General features: G+C 36.4%; 1 protein-coding gene across 7 annotated transcripts in view; it reads left to right on the top strand.

Annotated features, from left to right (window-relative positions):
• Positions 1–22,896, top strand: part of LOC150107294 (cilia- and flagella-associated protein 206) — a 330,352-nt gene that overhangs the window by 254 nt on the left and 307,202 nt on the right. The window contains exon 1 of one of the 7 annotated variants that reach the window (XM_090391144.1): positions 10,232–10,247. The exons of the other annotated variants lie outside the window; for them this stretch is intronic. The gene's annotated coding sequence lies outside the window, so the exon portion shown is untranslated. Of the gene's footprint in view, positions 1–10,231; positions 10,248–22,896 lie in introns of those variants that run through there. 7 annotated transcript variants of the gene reach the window in all.

Consider the following 22,896-nt stretch of genomic DNA (forward strand, 5'->3'; position numbering starts at 1 on the left):
CCTACTCGAGAATTTTATTTTCACTAAATTTTTTCTAACGTAACGCCGATTTCAAAGTATTGACATTGTGGAAGTAAAGTTATTGCGCCAGTATCCTATTATTGTTAGCAAAGCATTAGGTTAAACATTATTGACAATCCATGTAAATGCTTTTAAACTAATTTTTGGTAGGTACTGCTAATGAAGGTTCACTTTTCAACAGGTCGAGTAACAGAGATGCTTTAAAAATAATAGAAATGAGTATGGACTCGCATTCAAGAGTGTGCTGTATTTTACCTTAAGCTCATGCATCTCATATTTACAATACTTGACAACAATTTCCACTCATCTACACCCTTCCGTATAAGAAAATTTACTCCGCATCACATACCTTGTACAACTTCTGGGGATGACCTATTCATCCTCTCTTTCCCCCCCCCATACTCTGTATATAATTCTCCACTATCAATCTGGTAAAACTTCCTCACCAACTTAAAAGTGCCCGTCATATCATCTCTTTTCTACTTTTCCACCAAACTGCAATTTACATTTCTTCAACTTCTCAAAAAAAAACTTAAAATGAAAGATTTCACATGGCACTAGTACATCATCAGTAAGAAAGTTGCAGCTCAAATTTGAGTTGTGTATTGGACTTTCTCCCAGTGAACATGCTCTGAATTTTTTTTATGGAATGTAAGAATTAATGAAAAGAATGAGAGTATTTTTTTTAAAAAAGAGAATAGCATGGTAGCTAAAAGTAACTAAAAGATGGATGTAAGTGTTAGTTATGGAAGTGGAGTGGACTTTTTTTTTTAGGACTTATTTTTTTAAAACTTCTTTCCATCCATGAACGGTTGTAAACCTTTAGTTCATTAGTGTGATTCTCTTTAGATAGCAAATGAATTTCGTACGGTGTGAGACCATCACCCTGCTTATCAGAAAGCTGAAGTGGCTTGAAAAAAGTTCCATGGTTGGTATCTAGAGAAGGGTTTCCAGACTATATAAAAAATAAGTCAAAAGCTACAAATTATATATATATAAAATCAATAAAAACAAAACAAAAAAAATCCTTAACCTGCCCACAGTAGAATGTACTATAGGTTTACAAATAAACCTTTCATGGATGAGAACCACATTAAAAAAACAGTGAGGGTAAATAGTATTGGTGGGATGATCTCAGAGAAAGTAAGATTCAGAAATAAGGAAATTGGGTTTGTGATATTATTGGATCAATGTACTCAGGGATAATTGTCATGAGTGGAACTTAGTTAACTGAGAATGATATATGGGGGGGGGGGGGACAGAAATACAGGTAATATAGAATATCCTGTAAAAATAGGAAGAAGAAAAGAGGAGAGAGAGAGAATCACTGTTAATGATTGCAGAGAAAGTTTGCTTAATGAGAGAGTGGACTTAAAAAAAAAAATAGCAGTACATTTGAGATGAAATGAAATAAATAATATAATATATTTACTAGAATATTGTTATGTAATATGTGATGAGTGGTTTCTTTCATGCATGGAGGGTGGTTGAACCATCTAATGTATTACCTGATAGTGTGGTGAGAGCACGAATGATCAAGGAGTGGTATGATAGACTTTGTGTTTTCTAGAATGGGCCAACCACAATGAGTTTTGACTCTATGGAGACCTGAATCATAATAATATTTATTTAAAAAGCAGTGTGTATTTTCATCCTAAACTGTATATCCTTACATTTTGCCACATTAAACTAACGATTATTATCTTTTCTTCACACCAATTTAAATCATCCTAAGGGGTGGGGGAATGTCACTTTTATTAAATATCTGTCCTTCTCAGTTTTGCATCATCAGCAAACTGTGTTACTATGCATCAACACTGCATAGTAATAACCCTATTATAGAGCTCTGAGGCACTCTACTAATCACCCTGATTCTCCTGGATTCTATACTACCATGCATTACTCTCTGGATTAGTCTTCCAGTCACTTCCCTATTCTTGCCATTAGCTTCATATCTGTTCCATTTGTTTCAATTTATGTGACAGTTTTCTATGTGGTGCTCTCTCAAATGCCTTTGCAGAGTACAAAGTACTAAAGCAGGACTGCTGCCTACCATAGAGCACAATATTTCTAGCCACCTATTCCTGTATGCCGGTCAAGTGGTTAGCGTATCCGCTGCTCTTCAGTTGAAAGCTGTGGGTTCAAATCCCACCATGGATACGGTGGTTTGTGATTGTCTGTGAAAATACTAGTGCTAGTGATGGACAGTAGATGGCATTGATGTAGTTGACGGGGTTTGCTGTAGTTGGTGGATGAGTGGTGGAGACGGAGAAATTGTAGAGCTGGTGCCCTCCCTCGATGATTCTTTGGACTCCTTGGAGGTGTCACGTAATAATAATAATAAATTCTATCCTTAACTAACTTTTACAACACTGTTATTACAATACTAGTGGTTATTATTATAACCACTATTATTATTATTATTCACACTAGTATTGTTATTACAATATTAGTATCATAGAACAGTGGTTTTTAATTACTGTTCTATGATATTAATTGGTCTGTAATTTGCTTCTTCTGTCTTGGAGCCTGGGACTTGAACAGTTTGGTCAGATGCACTGCCAGTTCTCTTGCATATTTGCATAATATATGGGCTGGCATGTATCCAATCTCACTGCTGTATTCACATTGATATTTATCAGTAAGCGGAGCACCTCCAGTTTAACCCGGTTCTCATATCACTCTCTGTCACATTGGCAACTGCAGTATCTCCCACTGATTGATGGACAGTTGCAAAGTGATTACTTAGCAACCCAACTATTTCTTCTGCTTCTGTGACTTTCCTACCATTGACACCTTTCATAATCATTCTTCCACTTACTCACTTTGAAAACCCTCCTTACCATGCACCATAGTTTGAGAAACAAACAATCTTTGCAATAACTTTAATAAGATGTAGGACATCCTTTCACTGCAATGACTGCAGCAGTCCTATAGGGCATACTTTTCACAAGCATATGATAGTAATCAGTGGGAATTTTGGACCATTCTTTGTGTAGGCATGTAATGAGGTCCTGAAATGTTGCACGGAGGACATCCCTTGACCTGATGCTCCAGTTCATCCCACAAATATTCAGTAGGGTTGAGATCAGGGCTCTGTGGAGGCCAGCTAAGTGTGTGATTGTTGATATCCACAAACCACGCAGTTACACAGCAGCCTTATGACATGATGCATTGCCTTGCTGAAGGGGACAATGGTCAGGTCCATAGAAATGCCACAAAGTAAGAAATATTGCATTGCAGATACTTCTTGGAATTCATCATTCATGGTACCACAAACAGAGGTCCAAGGCCAAACCAAGAAAAACGGGACCATACCATCACACTGCTACCTCTGAATTTCATCGTTCGGGTTACACACTGTGGTAAGAGATGTTCACTTAGCATCTGCCACACTCACAATGGTCCATCTGCTTGGTAGACGGTATAGTGTGATTCATCACTCCATAACACAGCTTTCCAAGCTTCCACATCCAACACAGTCAAAAGCTTTAGAGTGGTCTATGAAACACATTACCATAGGGAGTCTAAATTCTTTATACTTTTCTATGGTCTGTCTAAGGCAGAAGATCCTTATCTTTCCTAAAACCTGCTTGTTCCTCAGGCATCGCTGCCTCAACTTTGGCCTCAATCCTATTTAGAATGATCTTTATAAAATCTTGCTTGCATAATATATTAAACTAAAACAGTAGTTCTATAGTTCTTGCAATCTTCATATCTCCCTTCCTATGTAGTGGTATGCACCCAAGGCCATGTTGCTGTTAAGCTGTTTAACTGCTCTTTCAACCCCATGCACTAAACAGAGGAGATTCCAAACTGAAATCTGAAATGTTTGTGGCAAGAGGGCTCCTCCAAATTTTCCTTATTCTTTCTGCTGTACAGTTCCTCACAGTTTTCTTTCCATCTGTTTTTGATTTCCAGTTTTTCTGTTAGCACTGCTGCATTCCTGTTTTTGATGACATTCAATTTGGGCTTAAACTTGTGCTTCAGGTCACAAACTAAATGAAACATCCTTTTATAATTGTTCCTTCTCATTTGGAACTCTGTCTCTTTACATTTATTAATTCATTATAAAATTCTTCCTTGTCCTGCCTGATGGTATTATTCTAGTAAAGAGAAAAAGTGTATGGACATCACCTTCCTGAATATTTTGGTGTGTGTAGATTTTGATTCTTTTTATCAATCAGAAATGATAAATAACTCAAAAACCAACACGTCATCTAAGCAAAGTATATATCAGATCATTAAAAACCATCTTTCAGAACTCAACAGCCAGTATATAGTTATGAGGATTAAAGAAAGGAATTTGACATTGAGAGATGAGTAGAGCAAGGAGAATACAGTATCACCCAAATTGTTTTCTGGTACATTACAAGAATTCTTTAGAAATGTATCATGGGAAAACTATGGAAGAAATCTTCTTTTACATTTTGTAGATGACATTGTTCTGTTTACAGAAATAAAGAAGTGCAGGAAATGCTAAATATTCTTGACAGAGAAAGTCAGAAAAAAAGGTTTAGAAATAAAAAACATAAATGAAACAGGATTAATGACTAATTTGGATCATATTGAACTAAAATTAGCAGATCATCTTATTGAAATTGTGGATAACTATATTTACCTTAGACAGTTAGCTTTAAGGAAAAATAAGATAAAAAAAAATAAATGGCTGCATAAAGATTATCTCTTCGAAGATTTATCTATATGTTTAAAAATAAAGCTATTTAATATATGCTTTATTCCAGTGTTTACCTGTGGATGGTTTTTAGTTTGTTTATATATATATATATATATATATTGATCCTATACATGAGAGGTCGAAGGACCTCATGTATAAGCACATCAGTGTTGTGTATGGTGTGCAGGTGAGGCGAAGAGTCAGACAGGAGTTTATTAACTTTTTTTTTAAACAGTTGCAAGTTGTAGCTGTTTGGAAGTACTTCTTACAGTAGACTGTTCCAGAGGACAGAGATAGATGAAATAAAAGAGGAAGAAAAAAAAGCAGGTTTGGTGTGTTTAAAGTTGCACTGTAAAGGAGTGCAACAAAAAATGGAAGAATGATGGTTTGCCAGTTCATTGGAGCAATAACCATTGAAGTATCTTTAAAATAGAGAGAAAGTGCTGAAACACTGCTTCTGTGAGAAAGGAAAGGAATCATGAGCTAAATTGCTCTCCTCTGGATAGTGTCAAGAATTTAAAGAGAAGTTTTAGATGTTCCACCCTTAAACATGTGAGTGGTATTCTAAGCATGGGCAAATGTGGGATTTGTATTTTGTTGAGAGTTGGTTGTGTGTAAAATAGCATTTTGAATGAAAGAGAATGCCTAGTTAAGTTAAGGGGATAAAAATCCCTTATTGTTTTTCAGCCAGTAAGTGAAACTAAGATCGAAAACTACGATCTGTAACGTTTCATGCCGACGAACTGTCGGCGTATTCAAGCGAAAGTGACCACTTGGTAGTGCCACACCACGGCAACTCATTGCAAAGGTGGAGCAAGATCCCTCACTGTTCTTGATATTTTCTCATAATGTAAAACACACAGCTCTTAGGAGATGTAGTACTGTTTTACATTATGAGGAGAGGTCACTACCCAGACCGGTTTCAACCTTTTTTGAGGTCTCATCAGTGAATAGCTAGACCTAGAATAGAATATCAGAGTTTAAGTGAAAAGAACTTACATATACTTTTGCTATACGATTGCCAGAAAGGTGTGTCACTATATTATATTATAACATAGTATAACTAAGATGAAAAGCCAAACAGCTATTTTTTTTTTTTTTTTTTTGGCGAGGTTGATAAGTTAAGGGGATAAAAATCCCTTATTGTTTTTCAGCCAGTAAGTGAAACTAAGATCGAAAACTACGATCTGTAACGTTTCATGCCGACGAACTGTCGGCGTATCCAAGCGAAAGTGACCACTTGGTAGTGCCACACCAAAACAATAAGGGATTTTTATCCCCTTAACTTATCAACCTTGCCAGAAAAAAATAGCCGTTTGGCTTTTCATCTTAGTTATACTATGTTATAATATAATATAGTGACACACCTTTCTGGCAATCGTATAGCAAAAGTATATGTAAGTTCTTTTCACTTAAACTCTGATATTCTATTCTAGGTCTAGCTACTCACTGATGAGACCTCAAAAAAGGTTGAAACCAGTCTGGGTAGTGACCTCTCCTCATAATGTAAAACAGTACTACATCTCCTAAGAGCTGTGTGTTTTACATTATGAGAAAATATCAAGAACAGTGAGAGATCTTGCTCCACCTTTGCAACGAGTTGCCGTGGTGTGGCACTACCAAGTGGTCACTTTCGCTTGGATACGCCGACAGTTCGTCGGCATGAAACGTTACAGATCGTAGTTTTCGATCTTAGTTTCACTTACTGGCTGAAAAACAATAAGGGATTTTTATCCCCTTAACTTATCAACCTCGCCAGAAAAAAATAGCCGTTTGGCTTTTCATCTTAGTTATAGAATGTCTAGTTTTTTGGATGCTGAGGAAGCTCTGGGTTGAGACATGTTTGTACCAGCAGAGGCTAGAGGTGATTTTTAGTCCAAGCAGAGAGAAATCTGATCTGGTCTTGTCTAGTGATCTGTGTATTACTATTGGTAAGGGAATTTGAGCTGAGATTTCTTTTGTGAAAGAAGAGGTAAGACTGTGTTTTGGCAATATGGAATATTATTATTATTCCTGATACCTCCAAGGAGATTGTCTTTACCCTATTAAGATAGTAGGTAGGTCAATGTTTAAGGCACTATTTGTAGATGGACCTTGATATTTGGGATATTTGTGCACTACATGGTTTATGAAATGAGTAGGATGAATGAAGAGTACTATTGTCTCAGCAAAGCTGTGGATAAGATTAGTGGTGATTGAGAGTAGGTCATTTATGAGAAAGAGGGTAAGTGATAGGGTAGAGCCCTGAGGTAGTACCCTTGTATTGCTGGTGAAGCTTAGAGAGGAAGCAATCAACAATGACATAGTGATAAGATTAGTGGTGATTGAGAGTAGGTCATTTATGAGAAAGAGGGTAAGTGATAGGGTAGAGCCCTGAGGTAGTACCCTTGTATTGCTAGTGAAGCTTAGAGAGGAAGCAATCAACAATGACATAGTGAATAGCCAAAAAGCAAGCTAGCAACCTATTTACAGAGGGTGGCAGGTAGTAGACCAAAGGATGACAGCTTGTTTAGCAGGCTTTGATGTCAGACACAATCAAAAGCTATGGAAATGCCAAGAGTGAGAAATATGTGCAATGACTAAAAAACAAGAAAAGAGATTGTTGTGTGTGTGTGTGTGTGTGTGTGTGTGTGTGTGTGTGTGTGTGTGTGTGTGTGTGTGTGTGTGTGTGTGTGTGTGTGTGTGTGTGTTTGCATGCATGTATGTATGTATGTGTGGGACCCCTTTTTTTGTTATTCAGAGAGAAGCATACTGAACATGACAAAAAAGGGGATAGAAGTAATAGAATTGGAGAGACAACTAGGGTAAAAGATACTTGAAGAATTGCAAAGCATGTAAATGGAGATAGGCTGGCCACACTAGTAGTTAACAGATGAAACAAGACAGACTGAGTGGATACCAAGAGAGGGAAAAGTCACCAAAGATCAAGATGGAAAGATGATCTGCAGTGGCTTGATATGAGTTACTGGACATTAGCTAAGGACAGTAGAAACAAGGAGAGGCCTATATCCCACAGTGGATGGAAAGATGAAGAAGGAAACTATACCTAACCTTCTTGCTGCTTTGTATTCATGGGCATACTGATTACCTTTTACTTCATATTTCCTACACAGCATTTTCTTTTTTTTTTTGCAGCTCCTGCTATATGATGCTTATCCACTTAACTCTGACTTGATTCATCCTTCTGATACTCTTCCCTCATACAACCGTCACCATTTCCCATGTACTGCTGACATTCTTTCCTTGTAGTTTATTTCATCATAACGCTACTTTAAACAGCCTAAGTTTATTATGATTGTCAGCTTTGTAGTTCTACATATATTAGCAATCCCCAAGAGAGAGGACTACATAGTCACTTTCCCCAATCATAGGCAGAGTAGCTACTTCAATTATGCATACATCTTCTCATACTATTAGCAAATCCAGTACTCTCACTCCCTGGGTACCCTGCATCACATGCTGTTTCAGGTAAATTTTTTTTTTTTTTGTTTTAATATAGATATCAGCCCCCACACACCAGAGGCCCCAAGACCTATGACACAACAGTGCCATGTGTGTATTAGGGAGAGAAATGTGTTGATATCCTTTTTTTGAAAACCTGAAAGTTGTCATTGGAGAAGGCAGCATGAGGAAGACTGTTCCAAATAGTAAAGATGTAAGAAATGAAGGCAGAGGATGAGAAGTTGGTTTGATGAATTTGGGGGTTGAACTGTAAATGGATATTGACTGGCAACTTCTCTTGTTTATATATGAATACAAGAAAGTGGAGGGATTGTAGTGGCCAGTTCAGAGGAGCAGTGGCCATGAAAATACCTGTAGAAGACATACTGCAGCAACAGAACGTCTATGGGAAAGTGACTGAGGGATCATCATTTAAGCAAACTGCTTCCCTGGGGTAGCATATACACTTCGGATTAATTTAATATAGCAATTAACAGAGCTCTCATTTTCTTCCTTATGAGATGCACACCTTCATTTTAAGTGCACATGGTCAAATCTCTTCATTGAGCTCTCAAAAATTTAAAAGAATGTCTTTAACGTTTATATTAGCAAGCAAATTCTCCCTTCCTCCTTTTAAAACAGTAAACCAAACCCACAAATAATTGGGAAAAGTGTTCAGTGCCCCAAATAGCCTTAAAGTAAAGTAAACCATTCTTGCAACATAAATTGTAAAGATAGAGAGCCCAGAAGTAGTATTTGTTAAGTCAGTTACTTGAACAAGCTTGAACTGAACATCTAGAAAAAGAAGAATAAAACCAACATCAGAAGAACTGAAGATAGGAAGTATCAATATAAGGAGTATTAATGGAAAAGAAATTGAACTTGCAGAAGAATTGAAAAAGTACCACGTGGATATAACTGGCATTACTGAGACAAAGACAGGTGAGATCTTACTAAATAATAAGTATAGGATGTTATTTTTAGAGAATAATGAACAAGGAGAGGAAGGAGTAGATAGCATTCAACACCAAAAATGAAAATAAACTTCTTGATTGAAAGGCAGTTTCAAGTAGAGTTATGTGGATAAACTTCAAAATGAGGATATGGACAATGAAACTTATTTGTGCCTATGGTCTCACAGAAGGTTTTTCCCATCAAAGAAGTGGAAGAATTTTTTGAGTCATTAGAACAGGCAGCTGATATAAAGAAAATGGAATAAGTGGTCCTTGTTGCAGATCTGAACAGCAGAGTAGGAAATGAATCCCACTAGGCATATGGCAGTGGTTCTTAACCTTTTTTTTGTCTGCCCCCCCCCCTTCAACTATTTTTATGGTCTGGTGCCCCTGCTCAGTTTTACACTAGGTTAAGGACTCAATAAGATAATTATGATATATTATTAGTCAACTAAATTACCATCAACATATTTGAACTAATAGTTAATTAACAATTAATGACTTTGATATAAATTAATTTTTACTCAAAAAAGATGTAAACTTACTGTATTTAATAAGTCAGTCATTAATGGCTACCCTGAGTCTGATGATATCCTGCTAATTTTTCAATATCAGGTTCAATATGCGACAAATGAAGTCTCAAATGTCCTCTTTTACTTATTTGCAGTCTATTTCGCTGCTTAGCTAACAAATGCAGTGTGATGCTGAATCCTTTCTCGACCAAGTATGAAGAAAGAAAAGCAATGAGCAGTAATTTTATTTCTTACCAAAGATGAGGATACTTGCATTGCATGTTTGGCCAGACTCTTTCATACCCACGCTGGTGAAATTGTACTTGAGCTTCAAAATAATTTTTTTAAGTCAATAAATTCTTCTAACAAATTTGGATGAATAGAAGTGACATCAGCAAGAAATGAATTTATGACTTAATCGGGTATTTTAAGCTCACCAAAGTCTTTGAATTTGATCATTAAGTCTTCTTTCAATATCAGAAGATGGGAACAATAAAAATCCAGATCTGTATCTAATATTAAATCAGGGGTCACCACAGTCATTTGCCCGTCGACCCCTTCAAGCGTTTCTTGACTTTTTATCGGCCCCCTATATTTTACTATTACGTAATTATAATAGGACAAGCAAAAAAAGACGCTTATGTGAGTTTTTAGATTGTTTATTTTATAGTTAGAGTGTTTATTGTATGTATAATATAGTATATATTATTATATTACTATTACTACTACTATTACTATCACTAGTAATATCACTGGTATTACTAGTGATATTAATAAACTACTGGTATTAATATCACTGGTATTACCACCAGCGCTGCTCAACTCTTCAACATAGAGAAGTTTATTATGATTATTATTATTCACCTCCAAGGAGTCCGAAGACTCATCGCGGGAGGACACCTACAACTATCTCAACTACTACACCGAACCTCTACTACGAATCATCTCCATCAACGCCATCTATCGCCCACCTCCACCACTACCACAACTAGTATTTTTTGTCTGTAAATTGCGTGTGTTCTGAAGGGCCGATTTGTCTGTATGCGTAATGAAAAACCCAAGTTTCCAGGAGAAAAAACCCTGCTACCTCTGTATGAGATCGGCTAACTCACCTTCGATTAAAATCATCCAGATAAAGATTCCTCCCGTTGTGACAAGAATCGAACTTAGGCCTATTCCAATCGAAGGGCGCAATGTACCGTCATTCTTCCAATTGCGCTACGGAGAATGAATTTAGTTCGTGAATGAATAACAATTGAATTATAATATGTATGTCGATGAATTTTAGAACATTAACGCTCACTTGTATGTCGATGTGCAAAAATGAGACTAGGATCGAATACTTGTAAGTATCAGTAAATAAGAACCACACACGTGTTACAATCTCGCTCCCACTGCGCCAGCCGGCAGGAACCACCAACATCCGTTTATTGGTAAATACGTCATTTTGGCCTACTTGATTGGCCTCAGTAACTATTTTCATGACCTTACTCCATCTTACAGGTCCTATTCATGGACCTGTAAGATGGAGGTACTGATCCCATGATTCACTCTTAATTGCGTTGTCATTACCTCCATGTCTTTTGTCATGGAGGTAATCCAAGTTAACCGAATTAAATATTACCCATACAATGATGTCTTATATTTTTCTGTCGACCCCTGAGCCCGAATCGACCCCTAACAATGTTATATCGACCCCTTCAGCGACCACTGTATTAAATCATCATCTATTATTTGTAGACTTAGGAACTGCAGAAAATCTCATCTTGCAATGCTCTACTTGCAGAATGTTAATTTGCTGATAAAAGCATTTATAATTCCCTTTGCTCTAATAAGATTCATGTTGCTTCCCTGCAATTTGATGTTAACCTCATTTAATATGGTGAAAATATCGGAAAGATAAGCGATGTCAACCTTTTCCTTTGTTTAGAACATCACACATGTTCCCATCATGTGAATGAAGAAATTCAAAACGATACCATAGAGATCATTAAAGCGTCACAGACAGTTTCCACTTGAGAGTCATCTAACTTAGTGTGAAACAAAAGATGGTCAAATTCTTCTTCATTTTCATGGCAAAATTCCTGAAAAATTCAGGTATTCAATGACTGGGTATTCAATTCACTGCTTTGATAACAAAGTTTTATGTAGTCTGCTGCTAAGATGTTTTGCAGCTAAGTGCTGTCAATTAAGAATGCAGTGAATTGTAAAAATATTTAGAACTGCTTCTTTTAAATGTGCTATAAATCCATGGTGATGATCCATCATAGCTGGTGCTCCATCCGTTGCATATGCAATAATATTTCTGAGAGGAACATTTTTGGCATTAAAATAAGTCTTTCACAACCTTAAAAATTGTTTAATTTTTAAGGTTGTGAAAGATTTAGCTTTCAGCATTTACAGCATCCCCCAGGGGGTGCTACCGCCCAGGTTAAGAACCACTGGCATATAGGAATGTTTTGGGGAAAATTTGGAGAAAAGGGCAAAGCTAATAATAAGGATAAGTATTTATTGGACTTCTGTTCAGGACATGGACTAGTCATTACTAAACACCATGTTTCAACATAAACATGTGCACAACTTCACATGGAGAGAAGACACAAGAAATAAGAAAAGCATCATTGACTACATCATTGTTGATAGTGATATCTTCATGCTCATTCAGGATACAAGAACGTACAGAAATTGGATTTCTGTACGTTTTGTATCAATTTTGTAGAAATTTGAAATTGGAAGTGACCATTACCTAGTACGAAGCAGGATAAAAATGGATATCACATTGAAAAGAACAGTATGTAAGAAAGTTTTAAAAAGAATTAAAGTTGAGCAGCTTTTACAAGTAAATGGTAGGCTCGACTATACAAACATTATTGAAGAAAAAATTAAACAAATTGAAAATGAGAAACAAGCCTTGGAGTCTCAATGACAAATTCTGAAGAAGACATTGGTTGATTCAACTAGGTAGGTATGTGGTAAAATTGTCTACAAGGATAGAAAAATATGGGAACACCATGTTGGACACAAGAAGTTAAAGAAGCAGTCCTGGAAAAGAAGAAAGCATAACAAAAGTTCCTTGCCAATAAATCAGCAGATGTTCTAAAACAATACAGAGAAAAATGTAAGAGAGCTAAGCTGTGTGTAAAAGTAGCTAAACAAAAGTCATGGGAGGAAAGAATACTGAAAGGAATCAAAGATGATAATGGTGACATGAAAACTGAAGATAAGGATATTCTAGATGTCTGGAGTAATTACTTTGATAGACTGTCGAACAAACCAAACAGTGACAGAACCATACTAGAAAATTTTCTGTATATATCAATACTTGAGGTAGTAAAAGCCATCAAAAACTTATAATGTGGAAAGGCAGTTGGATAAATGATAATCGACCAGAAATGCTTAAGTAGAGAGTTTTTAAAAGTTTTGCAGTGGCTACATTGCATAATTCAGAGAGCCTGGCGAGAAGGTTGAACTCACAATGATTGGAGTGGAGTTCTCATAATACCCATGTATAAAAAAGGGAATAAAACTGAATGTGAGAATTTCAGAGGAATTTCCTCTGAAATTCCTAAGTATGCAAGCATACTTGAAAATAGGTTGAGAAAGATTGTGGAAACTTGGAGAAGAAAAAGCTGGGTTGTAATATAGAGTTTGTGAAGATCAGATTTTCACTTTAAGACAAATTGTTGAGAAATTGTGGGAATATGACAAGGATCTATGCTTAAGTTTTGTAGATAGGGAAAAGGCATACTGTTTTTTTCAAAACATCACAATTATATGGGGGGTGAATGGAACGTTATACAGAGCAATACATAGTCTATATTTAAGTTATCAGGCAGCAGTTAGAATTGAAGGAAATACAGGAAGATGGTCTGATGTAAAATCAGGGATGCACATTATCTCCACTCTTATTCATCATCATTAGGGATCACATTATGAAAGAACATGGCATCAAGCCTGATATTAGAATTCGAGATATCAAACTTAGCTTTTACTTTATGCACATATTTACTGCAAGTCTCCAGGATTCAATAACTAAATTGAATAATAGTTGTACCAAATTTGGCATGAAAATCAGCAATAAAAAGAACCAAAACTATGAAAATAGACAAGAGCATTAAAATCTTCAGCTGCATTCTGAATGGAGATCATATAGAACAAGTAAAATATTTAGGTGCAGTTTTTAGTGAAGATGCCAAAATTGAAAACAGAATAAGCAAAGTTGGTATGGTGGATAGCTAGCTAAATAAATTTATATGGAATAAGAGAGAAATTAGCCAAAACATCAAACTAGCAGTATACAATGTTGATTGGATTTTAACGGTATAGATGTGAACACAGATTGATAAGAAAATAACTATTTATTGATTTAATTGCTAATATTTCACTGGTATTCTATCCAGCATCTTCAGAGCACACAAACAAAGTTTGTTACAATAGTGAGACAACTGCAATCTGGTGTAACAGTGGGACAAGTATGAGTAATTGTAGTGTGCAACAAAAGAATAAAGTCCTAATTAGGCACCATCTAAGGTGAAAAAAAAAAATGAAGGAGAAAAAACAGGTATTAATTTGGTCTTAGGATGATTGCCTTCCAAATCTTTGATGGATTTATACAGCCATACTTATTGAGGTTTGGAGTATGCTTCAAGGCTTCTGTTGATTCCAGGCACAACCTCTCTAATGTCCACAGTTCTTCCAGTCTGTCTATAGGAAGTGCCCTGTTCATGTCTCGATGATATGAACAGGGCACTTCATAGACTCCTGGATGTGATAAAGGAGAGAATCTGTTCTTAGGTGAATGGATGAGAGTTGGCAATTTCACATAAGGTTTAAATACAGTGCGTAGTTGGTTTTTGTTAAGCATTAGATATCTTTTCAGATGTGCCTTGTGGGATGTATGGGATGATAATAGTTTTGTTGTAGTCTTCTGTGGTAGACAGTGGGGGGGGGGGATTTTGGGGGAGCATTTAGTATTTTATCTATCTTATGGGAATTATAGCCATTGGTCAGGAAGGTGTGACGTAGGTGAGAAAGTTCGGCAGTGAGAGCAATGTGATTGGAACAAATTGCTTTAGCTTTATGGGTTAGTGTTTTAAAGATAACATATTATTGAGAAATGTGATGGTGTGATTGTTTGTGTACATATCTCCCTGTATGTGTGGGTTTTCTATAAATCGAGAATGATAAGGAACCTTCTGGAAGACGTGTGATTAGCGTGTTCAGGAAGGGCAGACAGTCATTGGCTTCTAGTTTCATTGTGAAGTGGATTTTTGGATGCTGGCTATTTAGATGCACTAAAAATGTATTCGATGTGTCTGGGCCATGTGGCCAAATAGCAAACGCATCATCAATATAGCTTAGCCAGAGACTAGGTTTGAGAATGGCTGTATTGATAGTTAGCTTTTCCAGATGTTCGATGTAGAAGTTGGCTGGGGGGGGGGGGAGAGGCGGGGGATCCCATAGCTGTCTCATCTAATTGTTTGTATATTTTCCCTTTCCATGTAAAGTAACCTGCCTGTACTGTGAATTTAAATAGCTGAAATATATCAGGAGGAAATTTTGAATTTAGTAAATTAAGGGTTTCAGTTCATTCAGTACATTCGTGAATAGTGAGGTGATATCAAACTCACCATTAAGTCTGAACTTTTTAAGGTGTGGGTTTCTAAAATACTTTTTAGGTGTGTAGAATTTTTAACAAAAGAGGGAGAGTTGTTTTTGCAAGTGGCTAGTAGTTTGACTAAATGTTTAGCTAGTTTATATGTAGGACTGTTTATACTATCTACAATAGGTCATAAGGGTGTACCTTGTTTGTGAATTTTTGGAGCTCCATATATTCTGGGTGTTTTAACATGAAAGGGTTTGAGTTTGAGTGTGATGAACACATGAGCCTATCCACGCGGTGAAAAGATAGCTGCAATACTGAAACGAACTTTGACATGTAAAAATGCTATTTTTCTGTTTATAAGATCTCACTTGGACTATTGTTCATCAGTCTGGTATCCTGGTTTCCATTTGTGATTCTTATACAGTGGAGAGAGTGCACATAAGGTGGGAATACCCTATAGCGATCAGGAATCCTGGCCGCTGTGAACACAAGGCGAATGAAGTAATGCTCGGGCACTACTTTGTTTGCCCGAGCCGGGCCAGAGGAGATCACGGGTATCATGTATTGGCTATCACTGCAGATGTACAAGCTATGACTGATAGCCAATGATTGGCTATCATTGGCTATCAGTCATAGCTTGTATGCAATGCGTAGTGTGTATTCTCAATTTGTCTACTCAACTCGCCTCCTCCCAAAGATTAAATCTGAGTTCTCGCCTCTCTCCTCTCCAAGATTAAATCCTGAGTGTGCCACTGGTCTAGGTGGATTGATTTGGTCAGAAGTGCTTAGAAGAATGAAATGTTAGATATGACAATATTGGAGCACAAGTAATAGATTGATTTGGAGGAAAATTGTTGATAAGAGATTGATAATAATGTAAATTTGATCATGTAGTGCTGTCATAATACCTGAATATCACTCAGGGATACATATCAGGAAATGATGATGATAAGAAAGGAGAGTGTGAGCAAATGATTGAGGAAGATTAGAAATATATACAAGTTAGCACAAGAATAATGTTTAATTTGCCAAATATTTCGGTCTGAATATTACAGACCATCTTCAGTGGCTACACAGGAATAGTTTTAAGAAAAACAAAGTGGAATACGAACAATTGATCATTCATACATGGAACATGCCGCGTGATGTCATATCGCTAAGTATTAGAAGAGTAAACATTTAAAAAAAAAAAATTTTTTTTATGTGTTATCCTGATTTAACTTTCCCAAATTTTTGATATAGATATACAATCATTACGATTCAAGTTAGGACGTTGAAGTAAGGCCTCTACACTTTCTTTAAATAAACATTCAAATTTGTAGCAACATCTGTGTAGGAGGAGAGTCTTGGACCAAAGGATGTTGTGGTTTGTTTCTAATCCATGCTGAGCTAATCCAGATTTCTCAGTTTTGTTGTGTTGAATTGATGACTGATGCTCTTGAATTCTTATTTCTATGGAACGTCCAGTTTGCAAGGAACTTGATACACACCAGGTAGAGACAGGGTCGAGCATTTATCTTTAGATGAAGGAAACTGGGTGGATATGTTAATAGGTGTATAAGTGGCTGTTAGATCATATTTCTTTAGAATTCTCGAAAGTGGTTCTGAAATCCCGGAAATGTAAGGAATTGGAACTCGACGTATTGAATCTTGGTTGTTCTGTGTTGGTTTGTAAGAATCGAAAAGATGTTGTGTACTCTTTTCGGAGAAGCCATTTAGTTTCATGTGATGTTTGATAGCAGAAAGTTCCTTATGTAATAAATGAGAAGTTGAACAGTTAGTTTTTGCTCATTGGATTAAACATTTTGTGACTCCTGTTTTTTGACAAGGGTGATGAGCAGATTCTTTGAGAATATAACGACCTGTGAAAGTTGGTTTTCTGTAAACTGTAAGAATACCAGAAGGTGAACGGATAAGAAGGACTTTTAAAAAGGATAACTTGTTTTTTTTCAATTTCCATGGTAAACTTTATACGAGGATGTAAGGAATTGATACTGCTTAAAAAGGAAGGTAAGGAGTCTCTGTCGTGAGGCCATATAGCAAAGATGTCATCTATATATCTAACCCAAAAGGATGGTTGAGGGAATATAGATGATACCTGGTGTGTATCAAGTTCCTTGTAATTGTAATCTTTCTTACTTTGGACAAACTGAACGTTACATAGAAAAAAGAATTCAAGAGCATCAGTCATCAATTCAACACAACAAACCTGAGAAATCTGGATAAGCTCAGCATGGATTAGAAACAAACCACAACATCCTTTGGAAGTCTCTCCTCCTACATAGATGTCACTACAAATTTGAACGTTTATTTAAAGAAAGTGTAGAGGCCTTACTTCAACATCCTAACTTGAATCGTAATGACTGTATATCCATATCAAAAATTTGGGAAAATTTAATCAGGATAACACATTATTATTTTTTTTTTTAAATGTTTACTCTTCTAATACTTAGTGATATGACATCACGCGGCGCGTTCTATGTATGAATGATCAATTGTTCGTATTCCACTATGTTTTTTAAAACTATTCCTATATAGCCACTGAAGATAGTCTGTAATATTCAGACCGAAATATTTGGCAAATTAATTATTATTATTTATTATTATTATTATTATTACGGGTATCTCCATGGAGTCAGTAGACTCATCGCGGGAGACCCAAGCTAGCAAAACAATATCTGTCATATCTCTTCTTGAATTCATTTACAGATGAAGAGCTCACAACAAAGTCAGGCAATGAATTCCACTCATTCACCACCCTCCAGGCAAAAAACCTTGTTCTGACACCTTTGTTAACCACACTCTTCTTTAATTTCCAGAGATGACCTCTTGTTCTTCCATCACTATCACACAGCTGAAACATTTCCCCTGCATCAATCCTATAAAAACCTTTTAGTAATTTGAATGTTTCTATCATATCCCCTCTTCTTCGCCTATCAACCAATCTCTGCAATCCACAAGCTCTCAATCTATCAATGTAGGGAGCATTTTTTATATCACTCACCAACTTGGTCACTCTTCTCTGAACCCTCTCCACAGCCTCCTCATCTCCAAGGAATCCAGGTGACCAGACCTGAGCACAGTAATCCAAATGTGGAAGTATCAATTAAACATTATTCTTGTGCTAACGTATATATATTTCTAATCATTATGTCACAAGTATTGTTAAAAAATCAGATTGAGTAAGATGTTCTTTGCATGAGTGTTGGTGAGTGGAATTGATTGCCTGAGGGTGTCATAAATATAGACACGTTGAATCAGTTGTCGGCACTACTTTATTTGCTTTGTGTGTTATAGTGCATACCTCCCACGATGAGTCTCTGACTCCAAGGACTCCATGGATATTAATAATAATAATGATTATTATTATTATTATTTGGAATCCCCATAATGAGTCATAAGACTCATTATGTTAGGCCCACCAACACAGTCTATCATACCACTCCTTAAATTCATTCAGTATCTCCATGCTCAAGACCATCTCAAACAATGTGTCCCACACTCCTACTACTCTCCATAAACACAAAAAAAAAAAATTGCCTGCTTAGCAGTGCTTTTTTTTGTGGGGGGGGGGGATAATACAAAATGGTACGGGATACTGCACGTTACATAGCAATGACATGTATATGCAATATTATTCAACTTTTCTTGCTAGCAAAGAATTTGTACTAACACCTTTTGTTTTCCAACAAAAAAGAAAAGAAAAAGTGGGACTTCTTACTCTTTTACTCATTACTTCCTTTTGCCACTTCCAGGAGCAGTCCCCTTGTCCTTGTTTCATTGTTCTTTTCCCTTGTTCTAAATATGAAAATCTTCTTGGAACCAATCCTATAAATATCTCTGAACAGTGCTAATGTCTCATTCATATTATCCCCTCATCTCCTTTCCATGAGACTCTGTGTATTACATGCCCCTGCAAATTACATTACTCTGTCCTCATAACCAATCTTCTTAGTCCTGATATCAATTTTTTTATCTGCTTCTGCACCCTTTCTGTCATTACATTGTTTTCTTCAAATCCCAGTGATCTGATCTGTGCCTAATAATCCAGATGTCGTCTGATCAGGGATTTATATAATGAAACCCTGTTATCTTTGCTTGCCATCCTCCTCCTCAGTACTGTATTAGTTCTCTGGGATGTCTTCATAACCTTTGTAATACATATTCTGAGCTTCAAATTTTTATCTACCATCACGATTTTTTGCTGTGTCTTCCAGTATAATTCCACTAAGGGAGTATGTAATTTCCTATCTGTGTATCCCAAATTTCTGCATCTTACATTTAGTGGTAGTGGAAAAAAAAATGGAAACTTATATTCCTACTGGGAGGGATCTATTCTCCCCCTGGTGCCTACGATGCCCCCCCCACGAGTTCCGACTGGTATGCTGGTTCTCCTTGAATTCTAATGAATTGAATTTTGAAGACTCAAGGGGGGGTTCCCCAGCGCCTACGGCACCCAACCCCCCAAGTTCCGAACTTTTAGGCCAGTTCTCCTTGAATTCTGATGACTCGAATTTTGAAGACTCGAAAGGGGGGTTTTTGCCCCCTTGCGCCTATGCTGCAAGAAATTATATTTTTCATTTAATCCTTTATCCAGCTGTAAGCAAATAATGTTTGCACATGAGAAATATATAATTTCTGCATTACTTCAACCTTTGTATCTCATTTGCGTCTGGTTCCCACTGATGAGACCTCAGTAAAGGTCAAAACTAGTCTGGGTAGTGACCCTTCCCATAATACATAGCATCCAAAATCCCATAATATATAGCATCCAAAAGGGTGTGTGCTTTATATTATGTGATATTAAGGCAATTGATGTGAAGTCATTAGTCTCTGTATTCAAGTAGCACAGTTGTGAAGATACTTCACGGGTAAACATTGTTTGTTTATATTTGGATAAGAGATTAAACCAAGAATATGATCTCTTGTCATCTTTAATTTTAATCTGTACATCAGGAATTGTAGTTAAAGTATTATTCAAATGGTTGGTGGAATCTAGGATACAAAACTGGATTGATAACTGCAGTATGAATTTGTTAATGGGATGTCTTAGGTTTTGCAAAGGCAGTTTGATAGATTGCCACAACACAAGTTGGAAATTAAACCGGTGCAGATGGGATTGGATTAGAGAATAGTGAGTTGGATAGCCAGTGGGTTCTCAGATAGCTATCAGCAATTTTTTTATGGAGGTGGGTATCCACAAAGAGGAAAGTCACTATTTGTGTGCTGCAGGGGTCTTTTTGTGGATCATTGTTATTTAACTTATACATTAATAATATTGGGATGGATTTAACTGGAGATATACAACTGTTTGCAGATGATACAAAACTAGGGATAAGTAATGAGGAATCCACCAGATGTTGTGGCCTTACAGAAGGATTTGAATGGATTGAATGAGTGGGTAAGTGTGTGTATGGAACTGTCAGTTCAGTGTTGCAAAGTGTAAAGTTCTAAATTTGGTAGGCAACAATGAGATGCAATGTATAAACTCAGTGAGTAAATTTTGGAGGAGGTTGAGATTCTTATTCCTCCAAGAGATCTTGGAGTGGAGGTGGATAAGGATCTAAATTTCAGGAATCACAAGTTGAGAAGTCATCACACCTGATTATTATAGTAATGATGAGAATGACTTAAATGCACATGATTCCATTGTATAAGACCTTATACAAGGTGGATTATTGTGCAGATTTGGTCACCTAGTTTTCATAATGTTGGGGATATATTGGAAAGGGTCCAGAAAAGACTAACTAAAGGTTCTTTGGGATGTGGGATATGAAGACAGATTAAGGGAAGGCAATTTGCAAAGCCTTGTGAATAGGAGAAAGAGAGAGGGATATGATTGAGACATAAGTTGGTTCATGTGGAAGAAATTTTTTCATAGAATGGGAGAAGTGGGTAGAACAAGGGCCCAATCCATGGAAACTGTATAAGGAAGGAGTGATCAAGGGAATAAAGGAGCAGCTTCTTTGCATTAAGAGTTGCTAGTAAGTGGAATGCTTTGCTTCAGAGTGTGATGAATGCAGATATATTTAAAGATTTTAAAGTATGTTTGTATGTAACAGTGTATACACACCCCATGATAAGTCTTTTGACTCTATGGAATTTTGGTGTTAATAACATTAATTTTTAGGAAACACATGAAACATTGTGTTTGGATATTGGGCAGGAATTTTGAAATTAGTGAAGAATGAATGCTCTCATTCAAACATAAATAATTTATGTAATACAGTCATAGGAAGTATAAGATCCAGAAAACATAATGAATATTCTAACCATGAAAGGAGGTGCAGAAATCTTGGAGGTCTTCCCATTTATCATTGTAATACTAAAGAATGAAGATGAGAATGGCTAAGGATAGCATTCAAATAAAGATGAAACGTGTGTGAGATGAGAGTGCGAGTTACAATGGAGAGATGACTTCAAGAGTAAAGTTCTAGGTTGGGTGAAGAATTGCTGACATAAACAAATTATTCATCTACCAATATCTTTAAAGAGAATCTGAAGTATTATAGTAAATACTTCAGCATCTCTTGCTTGGTTGGTAGAATTGGAAAAGGGAGCCAATCAGAGTGTGGACATTAATGTCACCAAGAAAGATGAATTCACTCTTTGGGTAGTTGGGCTTTGGTAAATCAAGCTTCAAACACAAGATAGAGTGAGTTACACAATTATAGGAATGGAGCAAGGAAACCTTAATCCAGGCTTAAAAAGAAATCTTATAAACATGCATAAGATTTAGCATCCATGGCAAGGATATCATCATTGTCATTAGCCATTTTCTGTCCACTACTGGATGAAGGCCTTCCCCAAAGTCCTCCCTACCTTGGACTTTTCTATGCCACTGAGTTCTAGCCATCTCTTTAACCTCATCTTCTCACCATCTCTCTCTCTCTCTCTGGGATACCATGCTAATATCAACTTTGTCTGTTTTTTAGTATTACGTCTTGTAATGTGACCTCATTGCATATGAGATCATTATGCAATCCTAATGCCAGAAAGAATCATACAGAGTGTAGTTTGAAAGTTAAAGTGGAATATGATTATAGAAAGTTTTATTACCTGGTTAAAGAGTAAATTATACAAGTCAAAAAATTACAGTTTTGTTTTAATCCTTGACCCAAGCATAAGTAAACAAAAGTTTTTGTATGAAACATCCTTTTGACTAGGCTACTTGTATAAAGAGGCTGTTGACCTTAGTTGCCTCAGTATCCCATAATGCACATCATATATCCTTTTGGTTTTGTATATTATATTGATATGCATTATGGGAAGGGCCACTTACCCATACCAATCATGAAAAGGTCTCATCAGTGACTTCTTCATTGATTGCTTGTAGCATATCCGTAGATCTGGCTCCCATTCATGAGACCTTAGTAAAAGTCAAAACTGATCTTGATAGTTATTCTTTCCATATGCATAGCAGTATACATGTCCAAAACGAAGATTGTGCATTATAGGCTACTGAAGCTATTGATGTTTGAAATCAGCAGCATCTTTTTCTATATATACAAATAGCCTAGTGGTGAAGATATTTCACACACAAACTTTGTTTGCCTATGCATGGGATAAAGGATTAAAACAATAATGTAATTTCTTGTTTTGTATAATTTAGTGTATTGTCGTTTTTGTGGTGCAATTTGGAGTGTTTCATCAGAATCAGAATCCTAGTTTTGATGGCTGCAGTAG

Source organism: Typopeltis vanoorti, chromosome 4 (genome assembly GCF_054136105.1).
Source record: "Typopeltis vanoorti isolate ZY-2024b chromosome 4, IOZ_Tvanoo_1.0, whole genome shotgun sequence".
Lineage (NCBI taxonomy): Eukaryota > Metazoa > Arthropoda > Arachnida > Uropygi > Thelyphonidae > Typopeltis > Typopeltis vanoorti.